The 6,962-nt window shown below is 39.3% G+C and overlaps 1 pseudogene; it reads right to left on the reverse strand.

Annotated features, from left to right (window-relative positions):
- Positions 1–5,847: 5,847 nt before the first annotated feature.
- Positions 5,848–6,107, reverse strand: LOC110319441 (annotated as a pseudogene).
- Between the last annotated feature and the right edge of the window lie 855 nt (positions 6,108–6,962).

Here is a 6,962-nt window from a genome sequence, read left to right on the forward strand (position 1 = left end):
AGTTTGAGCTAAATAGCTGTGGTTTGGACACTCACTTTTAAAATAGCAACTGTTTGTCATCCTTGTTCTTTAAGCATGTCTTCTTGATACCTTAGAAAGCCAGCCCAGTTACTGTGGGCTTGGAAAACACCAAAGCCAAAGATTTCCGTGGCCTCAATTTGTGATGCTCCCATATCTTTGCTGAAAACCGTGTTTCTATCAGAAAAGCAAAAATATATTCACTTGGCTATCATCCAGTTAAGATTGACCACCAGCCAAAACAACTAGAAATCAGAATAACTGCTCTAGAAAATACTATGGAGGTCTTTCAGAAAAAAAATTAAATAAAACTGTTATATGATCTACCAGTCCCTGTTTAGGGGATTAAACCCAGAGAAAATAAGAAGATCACTACTCAGTAAAGATGTCCTCCTCACCCCACATGTTTATTGAAGTACGAGTCACAATAGGAAAGATCTGGAGTCAGGCTAAGTCTATAGGTGGATGAATAGACAATGAAAATCTGATGCACATGTGCAATGGAATACTATCTTTCCTTAAAGAAAAACAGGCATAATCGTTAGCAGCAAAGTGGCTAAACGAGATACATTTTCTTTTAAGTGATACAAACCAAAAACAGGGAGACAAATGTTACAAGACTGACATTATTTTTGAAATTAAAAAGAGACAAGTTATGAAGGATAGTGCTTATCAAAGACTAGGTGGCATTGGAAGAATATTGGGCAAAAGATTCAGTTAGACAAATGAATTAAGTTTAAGAGATTTATTGCATAGTGTGGTGAGCTACAAGTTAATAACAATATATTGTATATTAAAATTAATGCAAGTAGATTTTCATTGATCTCATTACAAAAATACATGAAGCCGACAGGCAGTGGTGGCTCACGCCTTTAATCCCAGCATCGGGAGGCAGAGGCAGGCAGATTTCTGAGTTGGAGGCCAGCCTGGTCTACAAAGTTAGTTCCAGGACAGCCAGGGCTACACAGAGAAACCCTGTCTTGAAAAATCACACAAAAAAAAAAAAGAGAGAGAGAGAAAAGAAAATACATGAAGCCACGACACATATCAATTAATTTTAGTTGGGCATTTTGAAAGCTGCACAGGCATCACCATTCAGTGCCACATAAATATACACAAGATCCTTCAAGAAAGAAAAACAAACCTACTAAATCAGAGTCTCGGACAGACGGGCATAGAGTCGGCGGGTGACAAAAACTTTAATGTATAAATGTGGCTACTTTCTGCCTCTCTTTATTCTTACAATGGTGTATGCCAGGCTAAGTGACTGCAAGCGCCTAGGGTTCCTTTGTCTGTACCTCCCAACTCTCAGGAGCAGCACAGCTTCTTCAGAGATAATGGATCTGAACACAGGGTCTCACTCATGGACAGCAAGACTTTTATCCACTTAGCCATTTTTCTGATACTACCCCACCCCCCAAACTTTTTTTTTCTTTTTTAAATCTCAGTTCTCACAATTCTCCAGTGGGCTGTATAACCCACCTTTTCCAGGAAAACTGAGTAGTAGCAAATTAACATGCTGAAGGTCATCTAGCTGGTGAATGGCAGAACTGGAGTCAGAACCCAGGTCTGCATGGCTTCAAAGTTGACGACCGTTGATGGCATGATGCATTGCCTCCTAGCATCTGCTCCAGAGTCACATATGTATAGCTCTTTGCAGCTTCAAACCATTAGCTCACGGAATCCTCAGGCCAGCACTGCAGTGCAGGTGGAGCAGATGTCGCTCTTGAGAGATCACAAGAGCATGAACATGACTGAGTGCCTAATCCAAACCTGCAGATATAGAAAGTGGTGGAGATGAATTGCAATCTAAGGATTTCTTTCTTCTTTTAATTCACAGCTTATTGTCTGTATTTTTCATTTCAATAGTGAGATGCCTTTGCATGACAGTAAAAGCTCTATGTCAGCTACCACCTGACAGGAAAGAGCAATGATCTGAACAGATTGTTGTCAGAATGTTATAATCCAGATGAAAAACCTGGATTGCCACAGACTGGGCTCATTGGGCCCTCTTCAATCCATGTGAATCAGAGTCTCAGATAGATGGGCATAGAGTCGGTGGGTGACAAACAGATACAACACGAGAGAGTATGTTGAATCTGAGTGTAATTTGTCAAATCGAGCATCAAACTTTTTATACAGAAGAAAAAAACAAGAAAAGTCATGCGGGACACATCCCCCGAGTTACAGTGACACAAAACAAAAGGAATGTATACATCAAAAGATGGCAGGGACCAGGCCTTGTTTACTGCTTAGAATGGAGACAGGTGTAATGCTAGTCTATTGTTAAACCCACCACCAGGGATTCTTAGTAAACACATGATTATCCTGTTCCTTTGGGCCTAGTGAAGAAACTTGTCCCAGAGGGATTCCCTAACTCTTTCATGGTAAACCCACCTATTGCTAGGCCATTGTGTATTCCCTTGTTTGGGTGAGACTCAGCTACTGTCCTAAGTAATCCCTCTGCAGACTAGCCCTGAGCTATTCTAGCTCAGTTCTTTGTAATGCCTAATTAGTTTCACCTTCTCTACTAGAAGTAAATTTGAATGCTACTGAATAGATTAGCTTCTCACTGAATTCCTACTGAATTCCAAGCTTGTCAGCTTCAAGAATTTTCTAGGATGTTGGAACACTGGTGGAGGCTCACCTATGTCAAAATTCAATCTTTAAAGGCACTTATAATAAAACAATACTGAAAGAGAGCATACACCGTACTAACGCGGGGATAGGGTTTGAGTATATGGGTTATGAGAATGTGAAGGTTCCAGGAGGCTGAGTTTCCTTGAAACTCTTTGCCTCATGAGTACTTCCAGGCCTCTCGGCCTGTCAAGCAGACTTCACTGAAGTGGACGTAGCACTGGACAATGGATCAACTCTTTCTAATGAGGCAAAAGCTGACAATTCGAATCACAAGCTACATTCCAGTCTGATCCTCAGTATAGTTGTAGTTACTTCATCTAATAATGTCTTTGGAAAAAATCTTGAGTCTATATTTTATGAAGAGCAAAACCCTTAATGCCTGTAATTTATCTCATTTTAGTATTACACACAGTCATCAGGATGATAGAAGTATTCCTCAATGGTGTAACTATGGCTGATTTTTTTAGCTTGTTTGAATCAAAGTACTTACTGATTAAACACTTTCAGAAAGAAGACATGGGGCAAGATAAGATAGTTTTAGTATTCACTGGTGATTGCCTTAATAGTGCTTGGTCATCACCTCTCTGTTGTAGTTTGAATCTGAAATGCCCCTAGTGGACTTATGCTAAAGACCTGACCCCAGCTCTGAACTGTTATGACATAGTGGATATTACAAGAGGTAGGACAAGTGAGAAGTCTTTTCAGCATTGTGAGGACATATGATTATACTCTCAGTGGAGATCATGGAACCTGAGTGCCAGTCTCATTCTCTGCTCTTTCATGTCATTTCTTTTTTCTCTGTTTATGTGGTATGTAGATTTTCTCTACCAACTTTCTCCAACATGGTGTACCACCATGTTTCAGGCCCCAGAGCAGTCCAGGATCTTTAAAACAATATACCTACATAAAACCATTTCCTTTAGAAATTGATCATTTCAAGTACTTGGTAGAATCATGGAAAAGTGACTAATATGTGCCCAAAACAAAGGGTTGTTTAGAACAGGTCACTCTCACTGCTGTGTGCTTAAGTCTACAAGACTGCAGCATACTGCAGTACCTTTGATTCAGAGTAGGCTCTGGTTCATTGCTTTAGGCTATGGCTTGGCTAGTTGTAGATCTTGATGAGTTAGACTCAAGTCTAGCTTGAAAATATTTATTTTGGATCTGGTGCTGAAGAAGCAGCTAATACTAAGATCTAAAGGCCCAACAAGGTGTAAGAAAACTATTGTTGAATGACTCAGATGTCAGCAGGCTAAGTCCCTATGAATTTGCAGAGGACTCAAGTGTCTTCAGTAAGGCTTTAGAGGCTTATAAAACAATTAAAATAAAGATACCTGTAATCCCACCTAAACCTCATCATCCTTCTCTTGGAGTGTGCTGAGAGATGGGCAGAGGTGAGCCTATCTTCATAAGCACTTGCCCCAGTGTGAGCTCAGACTTCAGCAAAAGTCAAGACAGTGGGACCTGTATAGGATATCTCTTTGTTTTGCTCTAAAATTCTAATTTGAGTGGAAGAAATGAGCATCTACCATGAAAAAGAAAAAAAAAAAGAAAGAAAAGCAAAGCAAAGAAAAGAAAGAAAGAAAGAAAGAAAGAAAGAAAGAAAGAAAGAAAGAAAGAAAGAAAGAAAGAAAAAGAAAAAGAAAAAATGTAGAAAAAATAATGAATAAAATGTTGTCAACTTGGGTCCCTATTTTCAACTCACTCAAATGACAGAAGTGAATGTGTATTTTTTTTAATAAGAAAATGTTTTGTCATGAATATATTCTATTGTGCATAATCAAAGGATAATACTACTCTAGAGGTTTGAGTAGTATTATCTCATGAATCTTGCAGGATTCATGTATCAGCGTCCATAACTGATGCTCAACTAATTCACATGAGTTCATTTGAGGTGGCAAAAAGTGCTTGTCAATAAAAATTAATTCTTAACACATGAAAATTTTATCTCTTCTTTGTGTTGGATTCTTAATTGTTATTGACAAAATATTGTGTGGTGTGGATGGTGAATTTCGCTACAGATTTTTCTTCTAATTACTAGGTATTACCCTTCCAATAAACTCTGAGTGCAATCAATCCCTCTGTCTGGGAATCTTATGACTGGTACAAAACTACAAAACAGCATTTTCATATGTATAAGGAGAAACGTGAAAATTCAATTATTGTGGAAATTTTTCATGAAATTATAACTTAATTTTTATTAATTAAAAAAGTGCTTTCATAATGGCAGTCATATCAGGCCTCACTGTCCATTGTTCAGATAAACTCAGTCCTATAAGTGTATCTGCTCTAACCTTCTTGTGTCAAAATATGATCCTGATATTGTCAACTTTCTTGTTTATCTAATGGATATAAATCTCTAGGCCTCTCATAAAGGTTTTTTTTTTTTTAACTGTAACCAGCTTTATTAAAGATACCTTTCATAAACAAGCATAGTATTTCAGGCAGGACATGGGCAGACAATCAACAATATACAAGAACTTCCAAATTCCCTTCTTGTATAGACTACCAAAATCAGAAAGCCACTATAAAACCCAATGAAAACGCCAGTCAATGCTTTGAAAAGGGGGAAGTATCTTAAAGTGAGGGCTGACGTTTCACATTAAGGATGTTGTTTAACAACTTTTCACAAGCCGACCCTGACTTTCAGGAAATGAACACGGCAGAATTATCAATCTGAAGATCCAGAATCTTTTATAAAAGGAACCAGCGTTCTTCTGAGAACACACGATGAAGTCACTGCAAAGTCCACATCACCCAATAGACTGGAAAACCAATTTGGGGGGGCCAAGTTCCAACAGGTCTCTGGTTTTTAAGGGAATTAAGTCTATGTTGACAGTACAGGGGGAAAATGATATAAAAATGAGTTCATATTTTTCCCAGACCACAAGGCATTGTTGCGCCTTGGTGGCCACCTAGGTCGAGACCAGGATATCTCTCCTGGGAGCCAACAGGAGCCTTTCAAAATTATCAGGGAAAGAGGTTTTCTGTCCTCAATCCAGCTTGGGAGAGATTTTGTTACTGACACATGATCCTTCCCCTACCCAGTAATGAAGTGTTTTGTGAGCTAACAATATAGCTTAAAAAAATAGTAAAATGAAATTCTGCATTTTCATAAAACTTGATAAAAAATAGTATTTCAAACTGTACAGTCACCAGAAGTACACAGTTATCAAAAATGCACACATGTCACTTGGCATCTCCAGCACCTTCAGCGTTCTGTGCCTGATCTGTTTTGGCATCTCCATTTTCTGCAGGATTATTCGCATCCTTACAGGCGAACGCTTTCCCTTTCTTTCCCCTTAGGTACCTTCTCTCCCTTCTTCACAGGGGCCTTTTTAGGTTTGGGCTCTGGCTTTGGAGGAGCAGGTTTAGCAGACAACCTGTGGCTCGTCCTTCACCTTGGTTTTGTCTCCTTTAGTATCCCCTTCAGCCTTTCTTTTGGGCATGGTGGTGGCAGGGGACGTCGGCACTGAGCACAGGTATACAGCGATGCTCAGGTTTGCTCTATCCGGGGGTCGTCTTCGCTACTTCTTCACACTCCTCTGTCATAAAGATTTTGACTGGCTTAGTTTTTATACTTCCAGAAACTCTTATGTTGCCTATCAAAGAGCTTAAAGAACAGCAAGATCCTTGCAAAAAAAATCAGCTGAGTCACATGATCTCTTAATACCCAGGACCTCATGGTGGAGGAAGAATACCTACTCTGGCAGATTGTCCTCTCACCTCTACACATGAATGCATACACAGTCATGCAGACACACACATGTAAGCATTATTTTAGAAAGATAATCATTGATGTTCATTACCAGCATCAAACAGAACAATTCTTTTTAATCTGTTTTTTTCCTATGAGTTTCCTATACATCTAATTCAAAACATGATTGCACATTCTTCAACTCTTTCTCTTTTTTCCAATTTTTATTAAGTATTTACTTCATTTACATTTTAAATGCTATCCCCAAAGTCCCCTATACCCTCCCCCCCTCACCTACCCACCCACTCCCCCTTCTTGGCCCTGGTGTTCCCCTGTACTGGGGCATATAAAGTTTGCAAGACCAAGGGTCCTCTCTTCTCAATGATGGCTGACTAGGCCATCTTCTGCTACATATGCAGCTAGAGACAAGAGCTCTGGAGGTGCTGGTTAGTTCATATTGTTGTTCCACCTATAGGGTTGCACGGCACTGCAGCCATCTCAGAGAGTTGGGCATAATAACAATCATGCTCTTTTAGGAGCTTGAATTTTAATCTATACTTACCTCCCAGCTTGGATATCCACATGAGACATCAATGGTCTATCTGAA

The sequence above is a fragment of the Mus pahari genome, chromosome 3, assembly GCF_900095145.1.
Source record: "Mus pahari chromosome 3, PAHARI_EIJ_v1.1, whole genome shotgun sequence".
NCBI classification, from domain to species: domain Eukaryota; kingdom Metazoa; phylum Chordata; class Mammalia; order Rodentia; family Muridae; genus Mus; species Mus pahari.